Raw genomic sequence first — 24,133 nt, forward strand, 5'->3', positions numbered from 1 at the left:
ACCCTGACTGACCCATCTCCTCTCCTAAGCCCCTCTATGAGGGGATCTCCAGTTAAGCCATGGTGTTTTCAATTGCCTCCTATGCGTGTAAAGTTGGACAATGAGTAAGGGGGGGAATCCATGTATTCTGACTGTGGTGTTGGTGAAGAATATTGGATGTGACATACCCTTCTCAAAAAGCAACCAGACTGATCTGTCCTGGAAGAAGTGCCGCTAGAGAGCACCTTAGAGGCAAGGCTGGCAAGACTTCATCTCATGTACCTTGGGCATGTTGTCAGGAGAGACCAGACCCTGGAGAAGGGCAGAATGCTTGGTAAAGTAGGGGGGCGGTGAAAAAGAGGAAGGCCCTTGATGAGATGTATTGACACAGTGAAGTGACTGCGGCAAAGGGCTCAAACAGAAGACCAAGTGTGAGGATGGAGCAGGATGGGAGGTGCTTTACTCTGTTATGCATAGGGATGGTGGAACCAGTGTGAGGGTACCTAACAACTTAGCGGCCATACAGGGAGTAGTCAGTGGGTAGGTGCTGTTGCATCGCTTCCAGCTCCTCGTGTCCTCAGGTAGAACTGAATGAAATGCTGCCCAGCAGGGCGCTCCTTTACAATCACTGCAGTGGCTCAGGCAAGTTTTGCAGCGACTGGTTCACTCCATCACCCTGAGGGTGTGTTTCCTCTACGCTGACTGTTTTATCAAGTCTGAAGTCCTTCTTTAAGGACTAGGCCCTGCTGCTAACAATTCTTTATACAATTGTAATTCTTTTAACTTCAGCCTTTTACTTTGCCATTGTTTACGGAGCAAATCAGTTTTTCATTAAAGAGTTCGTACACATTTTATGTCATTCATTGCGTTTTCCACGATCTAAGATTACTTCCTCCCTCTGTTGCCTGTTCCCATTCCTACCTCATTCCTAATCCCACTGGCTGTTGTCCTTGGGAAGATGCTGCTCTTTTAGAGTCTCAAGGTGGACGTATATCTCTAGGATTATTGTACTCCTTAAAAAAAACAGTCTCTTGCCTGGCTGAAACTTGAGCGCCATGGGAGTGAGTTCATTTCTGGATCTAACAGGTGACTGAGGGCCATGATCAGAATCACCTGTGTCTGATTAGGAAGCCTGGTGGTTTCTGTTATTTTGAGTGTTCCTCATACGTCTGCTCTATTGGGAATATTCTGATGCGACCCCTTTCAGAGCAGCCGATAGTGGTAGTAGAGCCGGCCTAGTTCTTCTGGTCTCAGCGTGACAGAGACAGGTGTTTGCGTGACCCCTAGTTCATTGATCCAATTATTCCCATATGGCTTCAAATTTCTTCCTCACTCTTCCAGAGGGGGAGAGCCAGTAGTTCACTTGGATGACCCCTCAAAAGCGTTTAAGAACAAGACACTACTCCTTTAGGTGGGATGTACAGCATTGCCTTCGTGGACTCTGGTGTGACAGTTGACCATGACCCTGAGCCCGCAGCTCTAGCAACATCTTCCCTCAAGGTTTTTGGTTATATCTAAGAAGGTTTCAGAACTTGGCCCCTATATGCTTGACTACATTCATGGATGTATTTTTGGCAATAGTAAACATGCCTGTACAAGTAATCAGTTTTCAAACAAGTATACTTAACGGGTATACTCCCAGTCTCCCTTCCACACCTTACAGCCGTCATGCTTATCCTGAATCTACTTGGAAATCATCCTAATTGCAAGGTTGGGTATTAACAGTATTTACACCTGCTCACTTTGGCTGTGGGACTCCGGCTAGCGTTCGTCATTTTTGCTCTCCCTGCTCTTATGCATTGCCTTCCTCTCTACTGTAGTTAATATGCCTGCCTCTGGTCCGTAATCTACCTTCCCTTGCCCTCAACCTCTGATCATTATCAAAGAATATTTCTTTCAATGTGGATTTTTTTTACTTTTTAGAGTAGTGGTTTCATACTTTACCTGCCCTGTTACAACTGATTAATTTTACTCAGCAAAATATCCTCTAGGTTTATTCATGCTCCAGGTGTTTTACAAGTTCACGGTTTAGTTTGTGTAGTATTCAACTGTGCGCATGTACCTTAGAGAAGCCTTTCTCCCGTTGCTGACCATTAGATTGTCTCCATCGCTTTTGCTATTTTGAAGAGGGCTACAGGAACACGAGTGTGCATGTATCTGTGTGTGTCACAGCTCTTATTGTGTGACAGCTTTTATTTTCCAAGGAGATGGCTTGCTGGGTCGCATGGTATTTCTATTTCCACATTTAAGGAAGTGCTACGCCATTTTTCACAGTGACAGCATCACTTTACCGTGCCACCAGATTTATATGGAGTCTTGCTAGCCTTTTTTGTATGCTGTTTTACATTTTTTTTCTATAAACTTTGCTATTAATGCTGAAGTATAGTCATCCCTTTGTTGTGTTGATTTAATTTCTTAAATATCTTATAATCATAAGAATTACTTCATATGGTTGTTGGCCTCCTGGTTGACATTATGAAATTCCGTTTATGGTTTCTCAATTTTTATTGGATTATTTATCTTTTTCTTGTGTTCAAGTTCTCTATAAATTCTATAGGTCAGTTCCCTTGCTGCGTTGGTACTGGCAAACACATTTCCCCGGGCTGTGGCTTCCCTTTCCATGTTTGGGTGGCACCTTGGGTGCACAGCAGTGCCTGCTCTTAGGAAGACCCCAGTGATCCAGCGTGTCTCCTGCTCTTGAAGTGTTCTCACTTACATTTGATCGTGTATTTAGCTCTGTGTTACGGCTCTCATGTGTGTCCCTGTGGTATCAGTGATAACCTCTCTAGCTCTAGGTTTCACATCTGTAATTCATCTTGAATTTCTTTTATGTATGATATGAGATATATACCCAGTTTAATTTTTCTATAAATGAGTATCCAGCATGGTCAGTACCACTTTAATATTATTTTTTCCTAGATAATGCATTTTGACCCTTTACAAGGACCAGCTATCCATAGTCGGATGGATTTACCTCTGGATTTTTTTATTCCATTCCATTGATTATGAGTCTATTGAAACACTAAAAGGCTTTTTCTTTTCTTCTTCCCCTTCTGTTTTTTTTCCACTCCAGTGGCTGTTCAGTAGGTTTTGAGATTGAGAAGTATAATGTATCCTACCTTGTTTTTCCTTAGTATTGTTCTTACTCTAGAGTGTCTCTTTTCTTTCCATATAAAGCTGGTAATTGGTTTTTACCTCTCTTTAAAGAGTTATATTGGAAACTAGGTCAGGTTTGCATTATATCTATTGATCTTTTGGGGTGTTATTGATATTTCCACAATGCTGTGTCTTTCTGTATAATGAACATGGTGCACTCTATCATTTATTTATTTTTCTTTGGGTTGATTTTATTTGTGTTCTTAGTTTTCTTTGTATAGGCCTTTTGTTTCTCTGGTTAGATTTACTCTTAAGTATTTCCTTTGAGTATTTCTTGTAAATGGTTGTAGCCTCTCACTGTACTGGTGCAGTCCGTATGCTAAGGAAAGAATCAGAGAGGCTGGCTTTTATGAAGGAGAATGTAGCATCAGGTTTGGAGGTAGGCTTATTAACAACCTAGTGTATGAAGATGACACAACCTTGCTTGGTGAAGATGAGGAGGTCTCGATGCACTTGAAGAACAAGGATTGCGGTCTTCATTCTGGATTATGAGTCAATTCAAGACAACGAAAATCTTCACAACTGGACCATCGTGGTAAAGGGAGAAAAGATTGAATTTGTCAAAAATCTGTCTTGCTTTGATCCACAATTAATGCTCATGGAAGCTGCTGTCAAGAGATCAGAAGGCATAATACTTTGGGTAAATTTGTTGCACGAGGCTTCTGGAGTTTTGAAAGGCTTTGATGTTACAAGCCATAGTATTTTCAGTTGCCTTACAAACATATGACTCTTGGACACTGAATAAGGATGAACGAAGAAGAATTAATCCAAATGAGTTGTGGTACTAAAGAAAAATATTGAAAGTACTGATGACTGGTACAATGAAAAACTGGTACAATGATGACTGCAGCTGATGACTGACTGGTACAATGAAAGAAGTTTAGCCAGAGCGCTTCTTCTAGACAAGGATGGCAAGACTTTGTCTCTCATACTTTGGACGTATTATCAGGAGAGACCAGTCCTTGAAGAAGGACATCATTCTTGGTAAAATGGAAGACCAGCAAACAAGAAGGCACATCAACGAGGCATTGGCACGTGTCTACAAGAATGGGCTCAGGCATGGGGACACTTGTAAGGACAGTGCAGGACTCTCAGGGTTTCGTTCTGTTGTGCGTCGGCTCCCTATGTGTCAGAATGGTCTCAGAGCAACGAAGAACAGCATTGTAAATGATCAGTGTTTTCCTGAGTTTCTTTTCAGATTTCTGCTTATTGGTGGAAACGAATCTTGACTTATTGTTGCAAATTGATAATAACATCTGAAAATAGAGTTTATTTATACTTTTTCAATTTGGATGATTTAAATTTTCCCTTTTTTGCACCGGAGCTCTAACTAAGACTCCCAGCACAACAGTGAATAGAAGTGACCCTTCAGGGCATTCTTGTGCAGTACCTGTGCACAGTGTGATACTTACAGTGATTCTTCATTGTGACTAATGTTGGCCATTGATTTGTATATGTGTCCTAGATTTTGATGGGAATTACCCATCTATTACTATTTTATCAAGAGTGTGTGTTATATTTAGGAAAATTAATTTTCTGGAAATTAAAATTTTTTAATGTAGTTATTGAACTGATTCCCCCCCCCCCCTAATATTGAACCATTCTTAAATAAACATTATGGATCCCACTTGGTCTTGATGTATTTTTAAATATGTTCTTGTGTACTGTTGAATAAACTTTGTTGAGAATGTTAATATCTATGCTTATCAAGGATATGTGTCTATGATTTTCCCTCTTTAGTGATGCTTTTGCCTGGTTTTAATATCATGGGTATGTTTGCTTCATTAAGTGTGTTTGCAAGTATTTCATCTTTTTCTGTACTGTGGAATAGCCCAAGTAGGATTAGAGTCAGCTCTTCTTTGAAGAGTTGGTAAGATTCTACAATGAAACTTTGTGTGCACAGACTTTTGTTCTGCTGCTGTTGTGAGTTTAATAATAGGATTCATTTCTGCTTAATGATGGCTCTGTTCAAAATATCTACTTCATTCTTTATTACTTTAGGTAAGTTGTGTGTTTCTATAAATATGTACATTTTATAGTTTAAAACATTTTTGGAGCACAGTTGTGCATATTTTGGGTATCCCTTTTATTTTACCTGACTCTTGTGGTGTTATCCATTTCACTAGTCTTTTTCCTTCTTTTTCTTTGTTACATTTCCAATGATTTGTGTATCTTCTCAAAGAAACAAGGTCTACATTGTTGAGTCTGTCTATTATTTTAATGTTTCATTAGTATCTGCTCTGATCTGTTGCTTCTGTTCTTCTGTTGATTGTAGGCCTTTTATAGAGCTCCTTTTCTAATTATTAGAGATGTTGGGTTAAAGTGGTGATTGGGTTCTTTGTTATTTGTGTGTGTGTGTGTGTGTGTGTTTATTGCTAGATTGTTTTTCTGAGCAGTACTTTTTCTGTGAGTATTGAGGTTTTATTCTTGTTTGCTTTAAGGAGTTTTAAAAAATATCTATTATTTGATAGTTTTTTATTTAAAGCTATTATTTAACTTTGGTGTAGTTGATTGTTTATTGATCTTTCTATTGCTGATTTCTAATTTTAGAGCACTTTGCTCTTAAAAGATGCATTATAGTATTTGATGTTTTTCTTAAATTATTGTGATTTAGCTTTGTGGCCTAGCATGTGATCTATTCTGTAGAATGATCCATATGTGTTGGAAAAGAATGTATAGTATGTTGTTGAGTGAAGTGATCTGTATGTGTGTATGAAATCATGTTGATTGATGCATTCAGTTTTGTTGCGTCTTTGTTGAGTTCCTATGTAGCTGTTCTAGTCTTCATTAAAAGTGGTGTATTAAAGTCTCTTGCTACTACTTGCAAGTTTTCTGTTTATCTCTTCAATTCTGTTAGAGTTTGATTTATGTCTCTTGAGGCTTTTTCATTGACTTTTTTATGACCTAGACAATTATTATGACAATATCTTCTTGTTCAATTGATTCTTTCATCATCATACAATCAATGGCTTGCCTCTTATGCTGCTTTGTCCCTTGTATGTTTTATCAGAAATTAATATTGCCCATCCCCTGTTCTTTTTTATTCTTATTAGCTTGAAATTTTTTATCTCTTGATTTTTAATCTATTTTTGTCTTTGTATTCAACGTGTGTTCCTTGAAGACAGTATCTGATAGGCCCCGTTTTCTTATCTATTTAGTTACTCTTTATCCCTTACATATTGCATTTAATCTATTTCTGTAGAGTGTAATTAACAATGGGTATTAATTTATTGCTGTTATTGTGTGTATGTGATGCTACTAGTTTCTTGCATATAATTTTCTGGACTTTGTTAATTTTTAAATTGTTGATCTTTCTTCACTTCTATTGTTATGGTTTTCCTTTTGCCATTGTTTTGAGGAAGTTTATTAATTTTTATTAATTTTCTTTATGTTATCTTGTTATTAATTAATTTTTCCAAGTTTAGAGCAATATAATTTAAAATAGACATGCCATCTCCAGTTGGACTTTCTATAAGTACAAAATATATTCCTTCTCTTTTACTTTATAATTCTCTCATTTAAATTGATACCCAGGGCTCCCTAATTTTAGTCTTGGCTGTTTGCCTTACCCAGGACACTCCTGTATTGCCCTGCGGGTATGCTGACTTGTGTGCTGACATCCGGTCGTTGCCTGGCATGGTTAGCTCTTTCCAAAGAAGTCCCTTTAGTATTTCCTGTAAAATGGGTTTTGCACATTCTTTTCATTTCTGTTTTTCTGTAAGTGTCCCAGTTTTGCTGTTGTATTTGAAATTATTGGTTGGCAATTTGATTTTTTTTCTTTTAAAGTTTTATATACATTATAGCAATGCCTTCATGCTTGTGCAGTATCTACCAAGAAATCAGAGCTTAATTTCATGATTTTTCTTTTAGTTAAGTTTTCAGTTCCCCTGAGTTTCTTTCCAGATTCTTTCCTTATCTTTGGTTTAACCAAGTTTGATTATAATATATTTGGTAATTTTATTTAGCAGTAGGTTTGGCATTCAGACAGCATTATCTACGTTTATATCTGGGTTCTAATATTTGTTGCAGTGGCTACACAGGACTCACAAAACTTTTTCATGATTAAAGGGTATATAATGCAAGTTAACAGGTTGCAATACAAGAAATGTTCAGGAGAGAGTTGTTCATCAGGACACATTACACAGTTCTTTCAGGTCTTCTAATAAATACCCCAAAGGCACGCTACTCTCCTGTAAGCCTCAACTCACAGGCCTTCAGCTCAATTCCCTGGTTCAGCAAATCCACCTTCCCACATTAAGGACCCAGAGGGAACCCACTTCACAACCAGACTCCAGCCTCAAAGCCTTCCGTGTTAGTTTCTCCGGGGCCTGGGAAATCTGCCACGCTGCTCTCTGCTCTAGCTTCTGGTGGTACTGCTTCTCCTCGATGGGACAACCTCCTTCTGAAACAAGGAGCTTCACTATGCAGAGATCCCGGCGTCCAGAGGGCACTCCACTCCCGGCTCTTACAGCTAATGAGTTCCCCTTTCCTGCTTGACCTAAGGGGTCATATCTTATACCCAACAGGATGGTTAGCGAAAGTATCCTTTCAGCAGTTTCTCAAAGATGCATCCACTCAGTGCATCCCCCTTTTCTGACCCAGTCCAAGGCAGGGAAAGGTTTTAGGGGAGGTACAATAGCTTTCATTAGAAAAGTCATGTTAAGAAATTCACTGGCCCTGCAGCAATCTATCTGATTGGAGTTCAGTCAGCTTCTTGAAGGCATACCTTTTTGTTCTCTCAGCTACTGGGGACATTTTCTTCCCATAACTCTTTAACACTTTTCTCTGTGCTTTTTGTTGTATCTGCTTGCTCTGAAATTCTGATCTTACAAAGTTATTCCTTTTGATGGTATCCTGCATAATTCTTTGGCTTTCTTTAGTTTTTTTCTTTCTACTTTCTTTTTCTTCTCTGACTATTTTTCTAACATATTAGTATGGAGAAATGTTTATTTATGCTTACAAATACAGCCTTCTATTGCTGCATCTTACTTATCCTTTCAGTCTACTTTTTCAGAAATCATAATGCAATTCTCAATTTCCATTTACTATTTTCGTATGTTTGCTCACTTTTTATATTTTTCAAGTTTGATTTTGTGTTTTCCTGCATTCTTCTAATATTTTATGTTTTATTTGATTTCTTCTTCAGCTTTATTGATTTTTTCCCCTCAAGCCTTTGTAAATACCTAAATGTCATGTTATTTGAATTCCTTCTTAGTTAGCTTCATTGACAGTTCTTCTTAGAAATGTTCCTTAGTTCTATATTTTGGGCACATATTTAAGCTATTTTTGTTTTGTTTTGTTTGCTTAAGCTATTTAATATTGTGAATTGAAAGAATGTGTTTGTCTTGTTGTTGTTTGCTTTTGAGAAATTGTGATGCTGGTGACCGCCTATTTAACTGGTGATTGTGTGCTAGTGTGCTCTTAAGCACTCAGCATCAGTATCTCTGTGGGAATAACAGATAATAGGAATGTGTCCAGGCCCCTCTGTTTTCTGCTTGTATATCACAGCTGATGGTGGATTTGGCTGGTGTGGGTCATTGTTAAACTAGGGAAGGTAGGAAAAAGAAAATAGAATAGTAAAGAAAAGTAAGGGGAAAAGAAAATAGAAGTAGAAAAGAAGAAAAAATAAAATGAAAGCATAAAGAAGAAACACTACCATGAGGCAAAGGTCAAACAAGCATCCACTCTCCATCTTTACAATTCGTTTCTCTAGTACCCCACTCCTGGTATCATAATGTGTTAGTCTGGGTTGACTAGAGAAACAAATCCATGGACACTCATATAGAGGTAAGAAAGAGCTTTATATAATAGAGTAATTATATATTAAGAAAACATCCCATCCCAGTCCAGATCAAGTCCATACGTCCAATATTAGCCTATATTTCCAATACCAGTCTATAAATTCCTCTTCTGACTCATGCGACACATGCACTGACACCAAATGAAGGAAGGTCACAGGTCAGTAGGTGGGAAGTCTTGTGGATCCAGTGGCAGTGGAAGCATCTCAATGCTGGTGTGGGCCTCCACATGGTTACTGCAGCTCCAGGGCTATGGCTGCATCAGTGTAGCTCCATCTGGCTTGCCAACAGGCATGTCTCGCCAGGAGTGTGGGTCCTCCTCCATGGAGCTATTTATCTCCATAGCGCCTTCAAATGAGGTCATCAAGATGTGACCTGTTTGACAGGCTAAACTCCACCCCTTCACGCTTAAGAGTCTAAAGTTGACACTAAATTATGTAACCACCAAATGAAGAAAGTAAAAAATTTGATGAAACGTGAGGGAAAAAAGGAGAAAATTAGATGGGCAAAAACTCCAAGGAGAAGACTGTTGGAGGTAGAGCAACTGACACTATTCTTGCCTTCTAGTATCAAAGGAAACCACAGTATTACTTTTAGGTAGGTCTTTTACCCGTCAGAGAATAAAGAACAGAGATGTTTGGATAATGTCCCTACTATCTTACTCACTTTACAACTATTTCTTTTTGGCAGCCACCTGGCTATTCAAAACTATTGATTACGCAGCATTAACCTTTTCTTTTACACTCTGATGAATAAATGAAATTAGAAAAAATGTTATGAATATAGCTCTAATAATTTTTTTCAATCCTGCTGTTGTCTTTTAACCTTACAAAATGCTCAACATTTTAAAAAGTCATTATTTCTATGTTTAATATACCTAGCAAATGTACTTTGTTTTAAAATAACTTTGAGATTATATCCACAGTTTAATTTAGATTGAAACCCATGCATGAGGTGCCTATTTTGTGCTAGATTCTGCTTTAAACTTTGAGGATAAAGAGATAAAGTTTGCATCATTCTCTTCAAGACCCTGCATCCAATGAGGTTGAAAGTTAATATTATGATAGAATTATGATTGTTAAACATCATGAGTAAATGTGTTATAAAGTTATTATCTGAGTCCATAAAAGAAGCACCAAGTCTGTTTCTCCATAAAATGTTTCTGGAGGAGAAACAAATGAAAAGAAATGGGGAGGCCCAATAGTGGAGGAGAAAGAGGGGAAGCTGCGTGGCCTCTGCAGCGTGCACGCGGCCAGCTTCAGGGGACAGGAGCCTTTGACAGCTCAGCACTGCTGGTCAGATTCTTCTTTATCTAGAAAATTGCCGTGTGGATGGCTGGCAACAATACATCCTTGCTGTATTTTCTTTTTTGTTCTATGGTTTTCAGAGAACTATTTGGGTTTCCATCCTATAGCGTAGTATTTTTCCATAAAGAACCTATAAATAGCTTTTAATAATGAATAATAACGATTTACAGATAAAAGTTGGTAAGCCTTTAATTAAACATTTAGCAAATGCTTAAAAAAAAAGCTGTACCCTAAGGGACAATGATAATGTTTTCTGCATATATTGTACAATATTTAATAGGATGTTCATTAGTTTTTAAATGTACAATCAATTAATGAAAACTGGAAAGAGTCTGGTCAGAAAAGTATAAGGATTATTATTTTTCTCCCCAAGTTTCATGCACTCAGAAATCAATTGTTTAAAAAATAGTACAGAAAATATACTTATTTGTTTATAAGCCGTGGATCTCAGGAGATTCAAGTGTTCACATTTGCAGAATTTCATAATGGTTTTAAAACAGTGGTTTGGGATCTGAGATGAAAACAAAGCTCATAAGATTAATGTATTTCAATATCAGCATATATCATCTAATTTAAATCATCTTTTGAAATATATATATTTTAACCATTAAATATATATTTCTTTGCAAGTTCTGGTGAATTAGGGAAGAAAGAAGGTAAGTGATGGAACATTGGCTTGGGAAGAGATACAGTTGTATTTGACAGTTTTTCTCTGTTTCTTTAACAGTCTACATTTGCTTCCCTTCATTATTGTATTTTCTTTAATTCCTAAATAATTCTTCTGCTCATCCCACCTGAACAGTATAAAAAATAGGAGATATCATCTACAACCTTTTCATAATATATTAATAACACATTTAATAGTACATGAAATATTCTTTAAGTTTGTTGTTTGTTTGTTTTTCATTTTGTTAGCAACGTTTTCCTGTAATGATGAAAATTTAGGAAAACTGCATTTCCACATCCGGACCTTAAGTGTACTCCCTACCGTGCTAATGACTTGAGCTAATGGAGTGCTCCATTCAGTGGAACCCACAGTTTGCTTATATTGATTACATTATCAGTAGTAGTAATCACAGATACCATTACCAACCAATTACACATACACATATCTAAGCTAGGTGACTTATTCACTAACATAATCTCTTACGATTCTTAATTTTGTAATGAAGCTGATCATCTCCTTGTCCAATTAAGTGTAACTACATAGTTTCATCGAGTAGGCTTAAATGCAGGTATATTGAATTATGTAGTGGGTAATTACTTGCATATGTTTGTAACAAGGCCAAATGAGGGCAATTTGAGTGTAATCTGTTTCTGATTCTATTTGAGAACTGCACTCGGGAAGGTTAACTGCTTTTAAAAATAGACCCAAACATGTATGTGGAGCAAACATCACAGAAGTATATGCCCCGCTCTCATAGCAGAATGGAGTGTACTAACTGGTACTCGGCCATGCAACCAGGACCCAAGGCAGTAGACTCCCTGGAACCTTCGAGATAAAATTTCCAAGGTCACCGTGGAAGGTTCATTCCAGGGAAAAACAACTTAGAGACACTCTTGAAGTTTTCTATGAGATAAACTAGGGGTAAGGCACAGTTATGTTCTACTTGCTAAATCTTCGACATGAGACCACACATGACTACCAGGGGCCATCACCTGTCAGTTGCCCTGCTTTGATGACTTGTACATTGTTACGAAGCTAGAAGCTATGTCAACACCATTTCAAACACCAAAAGGAATATATGAGCATGACAGGTTTGGACAGATCTTTCAGGCTAAGACAATAAAGAAAGACCTGGAAATCTTAATATTGGGCAATTAAAACCTCTGGGTAACAGTAGAATTTATCATTATGTTATACATTAGGGCTGTAGGGAGACTTATTAATAACCTGCAATACACAGATGTCACAATCTTGCTTGCTGAAAGTGAGGAGGACTTGAAGCACTTCCTGATGAAGAAGGATTGCAATCTCCATTGTGGATTACAATTCATTATAAAGGAAACCCAAATCCTAACAACCTGACCAAGAAATAACATCATGAGAAATGAAGGAAAGATTGAAGTTGTCAAAGATTTCCATCTTGTTTGGATCCAAAATCCATTCTCATCTTAGCAGCAGTTAAGGTATTGCTTTGGGTAACTCTGCTGCACAAGACATCTTTAAAGTGTTGAAAAGCAAGGATGTTACTTTCAGGACTAAGGTCGGTCTCACCTAACCTATGGTATTTTCTGTTACGTCATATCCATGTGAAAGTTGCACACGGAATAAAAAACACCGAAGAAATCGATGCATTGGAATTATGGTGTTGGTGAAGAATACTGAGAGTTTCACGGATGGCCAAAAAGAGAAGCCAGTCTGTCTTGGAGGAAGGAAAGCTAGAATGCGTATTAGAGCCAAGGCTGGCAAGGCTTTGCCTCACATACTTTAGACTATTTTAAGCAGAGGCTTGCCCCCGCAGGAGGAGCGCATGCTCGGTAAAGGAGAAGACCCTTAGTAGGATGGAATGACACAATGGATGCAGCATGAGGTTAAACAAAGCAACAACCATTAGACTAGCACAGGTCCGGGAGGTGTTTTGTTCTGATGGACAGAGGGTCGTGATCTGTCAAAACCAACTCAAGTGCAAGTACTAACAACAAACAACGAGCTTGTGTGTCCTCAGAATTTCTCAGCCTACTACATTATAGATATGATGTTGTTAGGTGCCGTCAGTCTAGCTCTGACGCATAGCAACCCTACGCACAACACAACGAAGCACTGCACGGTCCTGCACCCGCCGCCCAGTTGTTCCTGTGCCTGAGCCCATGGGAGCAGGCACTGTGTCAGTCCATCTACTTGAGGGCCTTCCTCCTTTTGCTGCCCTTGCACCTTACCAAGCATGATGTCCTTCTCCGGGGCTAGGTCTGTCCTGACAAAATGTTCGACGTATGTAAAGCGAAGTCTTGCCCTCCGTGCTCCCAAGGCCCACTCTGGCTGTCTTGCAGTACAGATCGGTTTGTGCTTCTAGCAGCACTTGGTACTTTCAATATTCTTCTCCAGCTCCACAACTCAAGTGCATCGTGTCTTCTTCTTTCTTCCTTACTCAACGTCCAACTTTGACATGCAAATGATGCCATGGAGAATGCCATATCTCGGCTTAGATGTACCTTTGACCTCAAAGTAACATCCACATTTGTGAGTACTCTAAGGAGGTCTGTGCCGCAGATTTACCGAATGCAATATGTCTTTTGATCTCTTGACTGCTGCTTCCAGGAGTATTCATTGTGGATCCAAGTAAGACAAAATCCTTGACCACTTCAATCTTTTCTGCCTTTATCATGATGCTCTCTGTGGGTCCAGCGATGAGGATTTGGGGCTTGCTTCCATAGAGGGTGAAGATTGCACTCCTCGCTCTTTCTCCACACGTGTTCCAAGTCCTTTCCACTGTCAGCAAGGTTGTGATGGCTACATACCCCCGGGTGTTAGTACCTTCCTCCACTCTTGATGCCACACTCTTCTTCAGATTGTCCAGTTTGGCTATCAGTGTGTCATATCGAGGTGGTGCTTGGGTTGCTGTGATGTTGGGTGCTGTGTCACTGGCATTTCAGATGCCAGCAATCACTCAATGGGAAAGGGTTTCAGAGGAACTTCCAGACTAAGAACAGACAACAAAGAACTGCTCATCTCCCCACAGATTCGAAGCACTGTCACATGAATATGTTACTTAGAGGAAAATGGGGAAGCCAAAAGGATATCTTGCAGTTCTATATTCTTATTTCAATCTTAACAAAAATTAGGATGAGATTTATTTGTTTTATTTTACAGAGTATAGGTGGGAGATGTGGTCTATACTCTTCAAGTGAATGTTTCTTTTTGTACAGGATTTATGCACTTTTGATTTGTGGTTATATTTCCCACAGAGCATAAGTTATTAAACACTGTGAATCTGTTTATAGAAATGATGCAAAACCAATGAAATATAATTGACATAACACCGGATAAATCAAAAAGTATTCCTACAAGGAATTAGCCCATATATGCCTGAGTTTATTCCAAACAGCACACATTTCTGTAATCGGTGGAGAGCTGCAGACAAGTTCTCTCAGTAATGCACTTGCGATAGTTTTATTAGTGTCTTCAAAAATAGGAGACAGGTGCCATGGAAAGTCATGACTTTGAAATCGACTAATAGCAAATATTTAATAAAGTTTATATAGATATCTTCCCAAATCATTGAATCTGTGCAACACATTCGTGGGAATGAACCCCGACAAAAACAATTTTTTCCCATGGATCAATCATTTTTAGGAATATCAAGAAGACCTCAAAATCCACCAATAGTTCATGAAGATCATTGAACAGTGTGATCCAGAGAGCAAGATCCGGTGAAAGCAGTGGCTTCCCAGGGGATCTGTTGAGCCCGTTAACTTCAAGTCAGTGTAGTCAGCTCCATAGGAAATCACTGCTACTTTGGCAGTCCTAAAGGATTGTCTTGATAAGCTTTCCCAAAACATGCAGGATAAGCATAAGTACTTATTATGAAGATAGTCCAAAATGATGAAAAACTTAATTGATAAGAAAACATCCAAGAAAAAGGTGCACGAAGTAATTTTTTCCATGTCAGTAATATTATTATTGTTTGTTTTCAATGACATCAGGGTCTGCCCTATGTGAATTTCATCTGGGAGCCCTTACCCTATCCACTCTATAGGCCTGATCTTGATATTTTAGATTTCATTTTATTTCCAAAACTCAGAGAACTTTGAAAAGGAATACAAATTGAGTCCCTCAAAATTACCAAAACTGCCAGTTTGATATTGTGTAAAGCAGAGTGCAGAATTCTTTCAGGAAGTTTTATAGCGATAGGAACATTTCTTTCAGGAGTGTATAGACCTAGATGGAAGATATGTCAAGGAATAATAACTTTTATCAATAACTTAATATTATTAAGTTACAATAATAATATTTTCTATAATAAAGGAATACTTCTTTACTTATTTTCAAACTCATGACAATCTGTAGAAATGCAGATAAAAATTTTTGCATATGGAACTGAATTTGAAAACTCCAAATAATGTATCTAATTGCTAAACAATTTTATTTTTAGAAATATTTTTCTTCAGCATAGAATAATGGATTTTTAATACTTTTTTCAATGCCAATATAACATAATCCATGGCATATGTTAAGTGGAGGCAATTTTATGACCAACATACTAATTGATGTTTATAATTAAAAACTCAGGGATACAAATGATTTAAAAGCACAAAATATTGGACGACATGGCTCTTTTGGGAAAGAAAATCTAGTAATTATTTCTATAAAAATTGTATACAATTTTCATTAGGAAGTTACTCTTGAAAGAAAATTTTAAATATGATTGAAATGTGACTCCAGGGAAGACATAAAGCTCTTTATTTTTGTTGCCATGGTCAACTTTCATGCTGTTCCTGACAGGATGTGTAGAATGGAAATTGTGCAAGAAGAGTGTTACACATATAACCATATATAAGCTATATTAGCTCTAGGAAATTTGGAAATTATCTAAGAATTTGGGGTACTTTTCACAGTTCCTTTTACTGAGGATGAACTTGCCCCACGAAGTCTGTCTTCATATCTGGATTTTATCTTGAATATGATAAATGTATCTGGAAGCTAATGTTCATTTATAGAATAATTTTTGCTTGACACATCAAATTTGGACTCAATAATGTGGCAAACTAAATAATGTTCCTTTGTTAATCTAATAGGTTATGATCATGGTTCTCAAGTCTTAAAATGTATAGTTCGCCATTATGTGTTCATTTCAGATTTTTAAAATTGATGAATTGGGTGAGCGTTTGCTGAAAAGGTCCGTTTCTCATGCAGCAACCCACAAACATTTTGTTTCACATCACTGATTGCGTTTCCCTCCATGTAACACCACGTATCCCAATCCCTGCCGGTATTTCCACTTGTCAATGTTGTCCTTGGGTAAACACTGCCCTTTGGATCTCTCAGCGGTTGATGGTTGAGAAATGGGTGTGCCTTCTTGAGAAGTGCCGTTTATGCTGCCTTGGTTCTTAAGACTTGTGTATGCAGTCCACCAGCGAGGAGAGATACTTACTGTGGCTTTTTTTTGGTGGGGAGAGGTCAGGGGCAGGGGGTAAGGATTGGCTTTTTAAATACAAACCGTATATATTTAGATAATTCTCAAGAGATACATTTTAATATCTTCCAAGAAATCTGACATTGGTCCCCAAAGGAATATGAAATCATCTTGGAAATCCAAAGAAATCCAAAGATGATAATATTTAAAATGTTTTGTTTTTGAATTCTTTTAGAATCGTACTCTGATTTTTTATAAGTGTTAAAGAAAGCAGTGCAATTTTTAAAAGCAGATACGAAATGCTTACACTGCAAGGTAGCAGTCAAAACTCTTGAGTTGCTTTCTATTATCTAACCCTGCTTTTTAAAGCAATCATGACACAGAACTACATGAAAAGCAACAAGAATACATGGAGAAACCAAAATTTCAAGTCAATAAGCAATTATTTTTTACTTTTTACCTCTGAACCATTTCTGTGAATGAAAATAAAAAGGGTTGATTTTTATCCAAATTCAACAATATTTCCTTTTTAAACATACAGCATCTAGTTTTTCTGTGTGTTCGTTAAATTTTTAACTTACTATATGTATTAAGGGACGTTGCCATCTTTTGATATATTTAAAAGGTGAATCATTGTGTTTTTAAACACTAAGAATGGCTTCTTTATTCTGTGACAAATCATGCTGGTAGTCTGTTATTTGTATATGTAAAACCTTCCTTTTTGCCTTATCATGTATCTGTTACACACATCATTAACATTCTGTTCTTTGTTTGTGCAGAGCCGGCTACTTGCCTCAGAATATTCCCCTGGAGATGATCAGATACCTATCTGAGGAAAAGGATTTTCTTCCTTGGCATGCTGCCAGCCGGGCTCTTTATCCTCTGGATAAATTGCTGGACCGCATGGAGAACTATAATGTCTTCAATGTAATCATATATATTCTCTTACTCTCATAAGATAAGCTGTTATTTTCCTATTTGCTATTCACCATTGACTCTACGTTATTTTCGTTCTTCTAATTTGCGTGATTACTTTTGTCCTGATTTTTCTTTTCCACACTGATGAAAATTATTCGAAGAAATTTATTACAAGCGACGTTTTTTTCCTGCCTCAAAGTGTCAATTAATCTTCAATGAATGCTTCGGAATTTAAGAACAAATATACAGAGCAAATCCTTAAAGTTCAACCGACTTCCCGATAGAAAAGGACGCCGTGTTCACAAAGGACTTCCCCTGGTTAGAGAGGGTCCAAAAATCTAGCAGAATATAGACAGTTTCAGCAAGGCTTCTTAGTCATTATTTTTATCCAAAAGGGCAGAGTGAATTCAATTCACTTCCTTAATTAACGAGGATAAGATCAACATTGAGGCCAAAGCCCATTCATAATTGGGTCCAAGGGGACACAGGAGAGCAAACAACAGATAATCCAAATAGACGTGAGGACATGACACACATTCCAACAGCCTGACCAGATTTCCAGAGCTGAAGCCTGGGAAACCAAATTGCACTGCTAACACCAACTAATCTAATTTAATCATCACTTTAAATAAGATTCAGATTAAAGACTGTTAATAAGCTTTTGATTTCCAAATTTTCTATCAGTTGTGAGGCTTTGCATATGACAATACGTTTCTGTGCCGTCTATTATCTTTGCTCACTGTTTTGCTCTCCTTCAAAGAGCCTGTTTCTGTCTTATAAAATCGTCTTGTGACATATTGGCTATACTGACTAACTTACGTATTTGGAAACTATATTTCCACGTCATGAAACTGGCTATTCAAGCCATTCTAAATGTCAGAGAGCCATCAAAGGTCCTTCTTTCTTACCCTAAGCTAAATTGAAAGCCCCCGGTTAGTTACTTGTGGACAGGGACAATCATGCCATGGCTATCATTAGCTTTGTCTCAACTATTACATCTGATGCTCAAAGAAATGTGGCGTTTCCATTGTGGTACAAATAATATCTACTAGAGAAAGACATATACTTTTCTTTTTTCCTTAACAAAACACACTGTAATGAAATTTTTGTAAAAGTAACACACATTTTTGTGTAATTTTTAGTTTTAAATAGTGTGTGATGCCAGACATTTCATTTTCAATAAAAGTTAAAAATTGCTTTGAATATATCATTAGCTGAATCGATTGTTGATTCTGAAATACCATGTAATTATACTGAAGATCATTCTGTGGCTTTCAGTTCAACAATAATAGTCTGTAGGCTGGCTGGGCCTACATAATACTTTAAGTATATTCTACTGGTAGAAAATAAATGTTATGTGCTCACGTTCTTATAGCATATCTATAGTAAATCTTATAGATATATAGTATTTCTTATAGAATATCAAGTCCAAGTATCATCAACGTTACTATTTATTCATTTGGTTGTAAACATTGTCAATGTTATAAATCATTCTTTTGTCCAATAGGAAAAGTAGACTTCCAAATTTTGATAGTATTAGATCTGTGTGTCCTGTATTTGAATTGCTAAGTTAAGTAACATTGTAATTGGGAAGTTATTGTGCTCATAATTTCACTGTTATTTGAAAGCAGCTATATTTAGAAAGTGTGTTCTTGTTATTATAACATTTTAGTGGTCAGAATAGAGATGTTTCAAGCTGACACCATCTTTCTACCTTCCTTGTTCCATTTAGGAATATATTTTGGAGCAAGTGGCAACAACATATCTCAAACTTGGATGGCCCAAAAATAATTTTAATGGATCCCTTGTTCAAGCATCTTACCAACACGAGTACTGTATTATTTGATTATTCTTTCAGTTTCTCCATGAGCTATACAATAAAATCGTACTAGTGGCATTGTGGTTTTAGCTGCATGAGATGATCTTTCTTTCACGCTTGATCTTTCATTTCCGTTTTCTGGGAGGATCGCTACGGGGCAGCAGGTCCATTGCTTGACACGAGGACCCAGGAGTCCTTGCCATGTTTAATGTGAGCTCTGCCTTAATGAAGTAGTGAGATGGACTTATACCCTCCTCTGTGTACTGATTCCAGATCTGACTTTTATAGATCTCTGCTTAATTGTCTCTTCACCAGTAGTTTGTAATTTCATAATCTAAAAAGCATCTATCTTTATGTTCATTCTTTACTAACCAACTGTTTATTTAATGTTGCCCCGACTTTCTCTTCAGACAGTAACACTGCTGTTTCATTTCATTTTTCTTCCTTTTAATGCCGTCTAGAGAACTACACAGAGAGGTTATAATGCTGGCGTGCAGTTTTGGTAACAAGCACTGTCACCAACAGGCATCAACACTTATATCAGATTGGATTTCCAGCAACAGGAACAGGTAAATTGAAAACAGTCCTGTGTTGCTCAGATGATTTCAAACTGCTTTCAGAGTCTCAGTTGATGCATTCCACTTTCAATGCTGAAGTATTAGAGAGAAAGCAAAGGGATGTTTGTTCTGGTTCATAGTTTCAAATACAATGGCTTGAAAATAACAATATATTTCAAGTTTTAGGCTATCTTTCTTAATTTATGCCCTTATGTTTCAGGTATGAAGCTAAGTCAACAAGTATTGTTCCTAGTGTTTCAGCTCATGCATACTTGGGTCCATCCAAAACAACATGTCCCTGCCATCAGTGCTATAGAGGAGTTCTCTAAGTTGAATACTCACCTTAGTCTTATGAAGGCATTAGACTGAAGACAAAAATGATAACAACCACATCTCGCTGCCATCGGTCAATTCTGACGTTTAGCAAGCTTATAGGTGGAAGAGAGATGGGGTTTCCTATTCCTATAAAGAGTTAAAGTCTTGGAAACCTACAGGGGCAGTTCTGCTCTGACTAACAAGGTCACTGGGGCTGAATTGACTCTGGGTTTTCCAGCGGTCGATGTTTATGGAAGCAGACAGCCTCATCAGACCATTCTCCCTCAAAGTAGCCCGTGCCTTTACACTACTGCTCAATGCAAACCTTACGAGGCCACCAGGCTCCTTCATTAGGACAGTCAGGTGCAGTCAAGAAAAATGTCCAGTCAAGGCAGTGGCTTTTGCGGGGCCCTATTAACCCATTGAAATTCAAGACAGAGCGATCAGCCAGAAGGTTATGGCAACTGTTTATTCATACTTTTTATCCCAAAAGAGTAATTCTGATAGATTTTCTTGAAGGGCACTGAACAATTACAAAGACTTATTAGGAAGAAGCTGGAAAAAAAATGGAAACAGCATCTGTGAAAAAAAAGACCAGGAAATTTGCCCCAAGGAATTATTTTTCCATCCGAATGATGCACCTGCTAATTCTTTGGGGGTGGAGGAGGCTATTATGAGAATTTTCTTGGGAAAATTTACCCCTTCCAGCAAACAGCCATGATTTTGCTCCTTGAGATTTCACTTTGTCCCCAAATTTCAAAGGGAATGTAAAAGGGCATGATTTGAGCCCATCAGGTTACCTAGCATGCTGTTTGGACTGGCTGTAAATCAAAGGACTGGGAAAGCCTTAGAATTAGAGAGATGGAAACACTGGATTTATGAGTGTGTAGAACTATGTCAAGAACCAACAACTGCCTTATACTTTGATATTTTATTAATAAAGATTTCATTTTGATATTTTTGTTTTATGAGATTTATATGGTTTTATAGCAGTCATTTTTATTTACCCTTGTGCAAAGCACCGGCTTGTTTCTAGTTGTGATAGCTTGGCCGTCATTCCATGAAAGGAAATCATTAAATTGGGGGAATCTCATTAAGGCTCTTGATAAAACCATGTTATTCTTTCAGAAACATTTATCTGCATATGTTATAAGCAAAGTAGCACAACAAACATGAATATTAAAAAATACAAATGGAAAGGAGATCTTTATTCTTTCAGTGATCCCTGGCAGCGACCTTGAACTTGTATCTTATCTGAAAATTTCACAATCCAACAGGTCACTAGTGCATAATATGTGGTTAAAGTAATTTAATGTAATTGTTTTCAGAAAAAATTGAATATTAATGAAAGAAATATTAAGCATAAAAGAAAAATCCATTTATCTTCTTACTATAGTGTTTAAACTTTCTGTAAGCATATTTGTAAAGATTTTCATACTCCTTTTTTTCATACATTGAACTACAAACGCATGCCCCACTCCAGTCATTGGCCTCTGTGTTTATTAATGTCAGAAGGGAAGGGCAGGATAGGGAGTCAGAGGACTTTATCGAGATGACGCCTGTGCCTCATAGGTGAGTCAGGGATGACCATCATGGACAGCAGAGGCAAGGTCTCGTTCCAGATGAGCACAGAGAACAGCAGAGTCTCTATAAGCTGCTATGGAACAAACTGGCATTTTCCTTGTCAGGAGTTAGTTATGTTTAAATTTAGTATCTAAATGGCTCCAGTTCAAAGGGTAACTATCCTGTTTTAAAGGTTGCTGAGGGAAATATTTCACTGCAATATTTAGTAATTTGTCATAATATTTCATATCCCCTAGCATTTTTCTGTTTGCCCTTTAAGTTAAGTTAATCATTTTGAGCCTTGTACTAAGCTATGAGGGAAAATATTTTATCATTATATCTCTCAATTGATCCATCATATAATTGATGACAGTGATTAAATGCTTCATCAGTCTTCTGAAGAACTAAAAAAAAAATCTTCATTTAAAAAATATTTTCCTAGTGATAATCCTTTTGCTAAGTCTCTGGAAACTATTATATTTGACCTGAACATGTTAAATGAAGTTTTTTCCTCCGTATTTCTTATCATGCCCTTCAATTCAACTACATATTACTAGGTTATAAAAATAAAATGTAGAGCTACTTAAAATCAATACATGCCTTTTATTAGAGTTGATAGTTGTAGTTTAAACTTTCATTTTTTAAAAAGATTCTTGATATAATTTTAAGCTTATAAAAAACTTGTGAGTTGGTTACTTTTTGACCCTTCAATGAATATACTCACATTATCATATAGTTTTACCTTAAACCAAAAATTGGGCTTGTACCATTGCTTTCACTGTTTCTATGAAAACTATTAAGTCTATTACCATTTCCTACATTTAAAGATACAGGTTCTTAATGTACTGTTTTATAATATTGTACTGAGCACCTCTTAGTGCCAGGTGGGAAAGCAAAGAAAAAAGTGAAGTTCAAATTAAAAAGAGAGGCAGTGCTCCAAGTAAAGAATTTTCCTACATGAGTAAAGCAAGTACTAAGCAAGAGACAAGGTGTAAAATGCCTTCCTTCTTTAGAGGACTTGCTCTCTGACGCATGAGCGTGACTAGGGGGTGGTAGAGGTAGGTGGTTGGGGGCTGCAGGTGGAATACACCTGAGTTGACATTTAGCTGGATAATCCTGGTGATTTCTCAGTTGGGAACGTGAAAAACCATCACTTCTGATATGTCAGTTCATTTCAGTTTTGATAACTCTGTCATTTATTCATAATGAAATAATTAAATTTGGACCCAATGCATGAAGGTGATTTTGTCATTTCCTTCATCACTTTTATATCTTCTTGCATCGCTTGCTTTTGCAAGTCGGCAAGTAAACCTGCTAAGTGGAACTAACTGTGTTTACTAAGATTTGCTCAACCGACCAGATGACAGATCTCAGCATATACAGGTAACCTCCTGCAGTGAGGGCACTGGCGCCACTGAGCCACCTCAGAGTGAAGATCAGAGGTTTAATCTGTGTTTTTCAGATGACAGCTTAATAGTAAAGCAATACTAGAATCTGGTTGCTGATGCTGAGTTCAACTTTCTTAAATTGAATCAATGAAGGGGATGGCATAGTTTCTTTTTAAATGAACCTGAAGCAAAACATCAGTCAGCTCTATTTTTTCTTGTTTAATTCTATTTTTTTAAGTAACAAGTAAAAAAGCATAATCATAAAAGCTAGGAATACTATACAGGTATATTTTCTACTAATAACTGAGAAGTGGGTAGTTAGGGTTAGGTTCAGGGTCAGGGTCAGGGTCTCTGTAGGAGAAAGACTTGCTGATATACTTCCACAACAATTACAAACAAGAAAGTCTTACCGGGAAGTTCTACTCTGTCCTATAGGCTTATTATGTGTTGAAATTAATTGCATGACAGTGGAGTGGACATTACATTACAAAGAAGCATAATCTGGATATATTGGGACAGGTGTATAATCCCTGGTATGAAACTCCAGAAAATTGATGGTGTCAGAAAAAAAAAAAAAAGTAGTTCAGGAGAGGCTAATGACACCCAAAAGTGCAATGAGAGAAAATGTGAGAGAAAAATTTAAGATGTACAGTGGATGATAAATTGAATGAGCCAGCATTCTTATCCGTGTTAAAATATTCAAATGTTACAGTGTGTGGAATTGTAATGGCGATGCCATGCATGAAAATGGATTGTGTTACATCCAGGTCTGGTTAGGCTCTGATTTGGACATGAAGTTCAGCAGAATGCCACATTTCAGAAACGAGACAGAGTGCCAAGCACACAGTGGAGAACAATACAAATGATAAAAAGATCTTGAAAACATGAGCTATGAGAGGAGCTGGTGAGCCCTGAAAATTTCACTCTAAAATAAATGTTAAAGGCATAGAAAAGACGATATCCATTTTTATATGTACAAAAAGCATAACAAAAGGTACAATAATTGGTTTCTTTCACTGGTTCGTGCAAATTAACAAGAAATAATAGCCCTAAGTATTGCTGGGTAAAATATAGGGAAACATTATTACAGCAGATGCATTATAATGTAAAATCTCTGAATTAGAATGCTATTGGGATGTACAATTAACCACATAGAAATCACAATATGATAATATGTGGTTTTCGATGAATAATAAATTTAACCTGAAATTAAATGCCTGTCTAAAACACAGACTTTTAATTTTGTACTAATGTATTAT

General features: G+C 37.2%; 1 protein-coding gene across 5 annotated transcripts in view; it reads left to right on the forward strand.

The window, feature by feature from the left end:
- LOC142436268 (thyrotropin-releasing hormone-degrading ectoenzyme-like) overlaps positions 1-17,265 on the forward strand; it is an 89,560-nt gene extending 72,295 nt beyond the window's left edge. For 3 of the 5 annotated variants that reach the window (XR_012781845.1, XR_012781847.1, XM_075540031.1), the window contains one exon: positions 17,094-17,265. The gene's annotated coding sequence lies outside the window, so the exon portion shown is untranslated. The remainder of the gene's footprint in view (positions 1-17,093) is intronic. The other 2 variants (XR_012781843.1, XR_012781846.1) reach the window with 1 other exon arrangement.
- The last annotated feature ends 6,868 nt before the right edge of the window (positions 17,266-24,133 follow it).

This window comes from Tenrec ecaudatus, unplaced genomic scaffold (genome assembly GCF_050624435.1).
Source record: "Tenrec ecaudatus isolate mTenEca1 unplaced genomic scaffold, mTenEca1.hap1 Scaffold_1886, whole genome shotgun sequence".
Classification (NCBI taxonomy): Eukaryota; Metazoa; Chordata; class Mammalia; order Afrosoricida; family Tenrecidae; genus Tenrec; species Tenrec ecaudatus.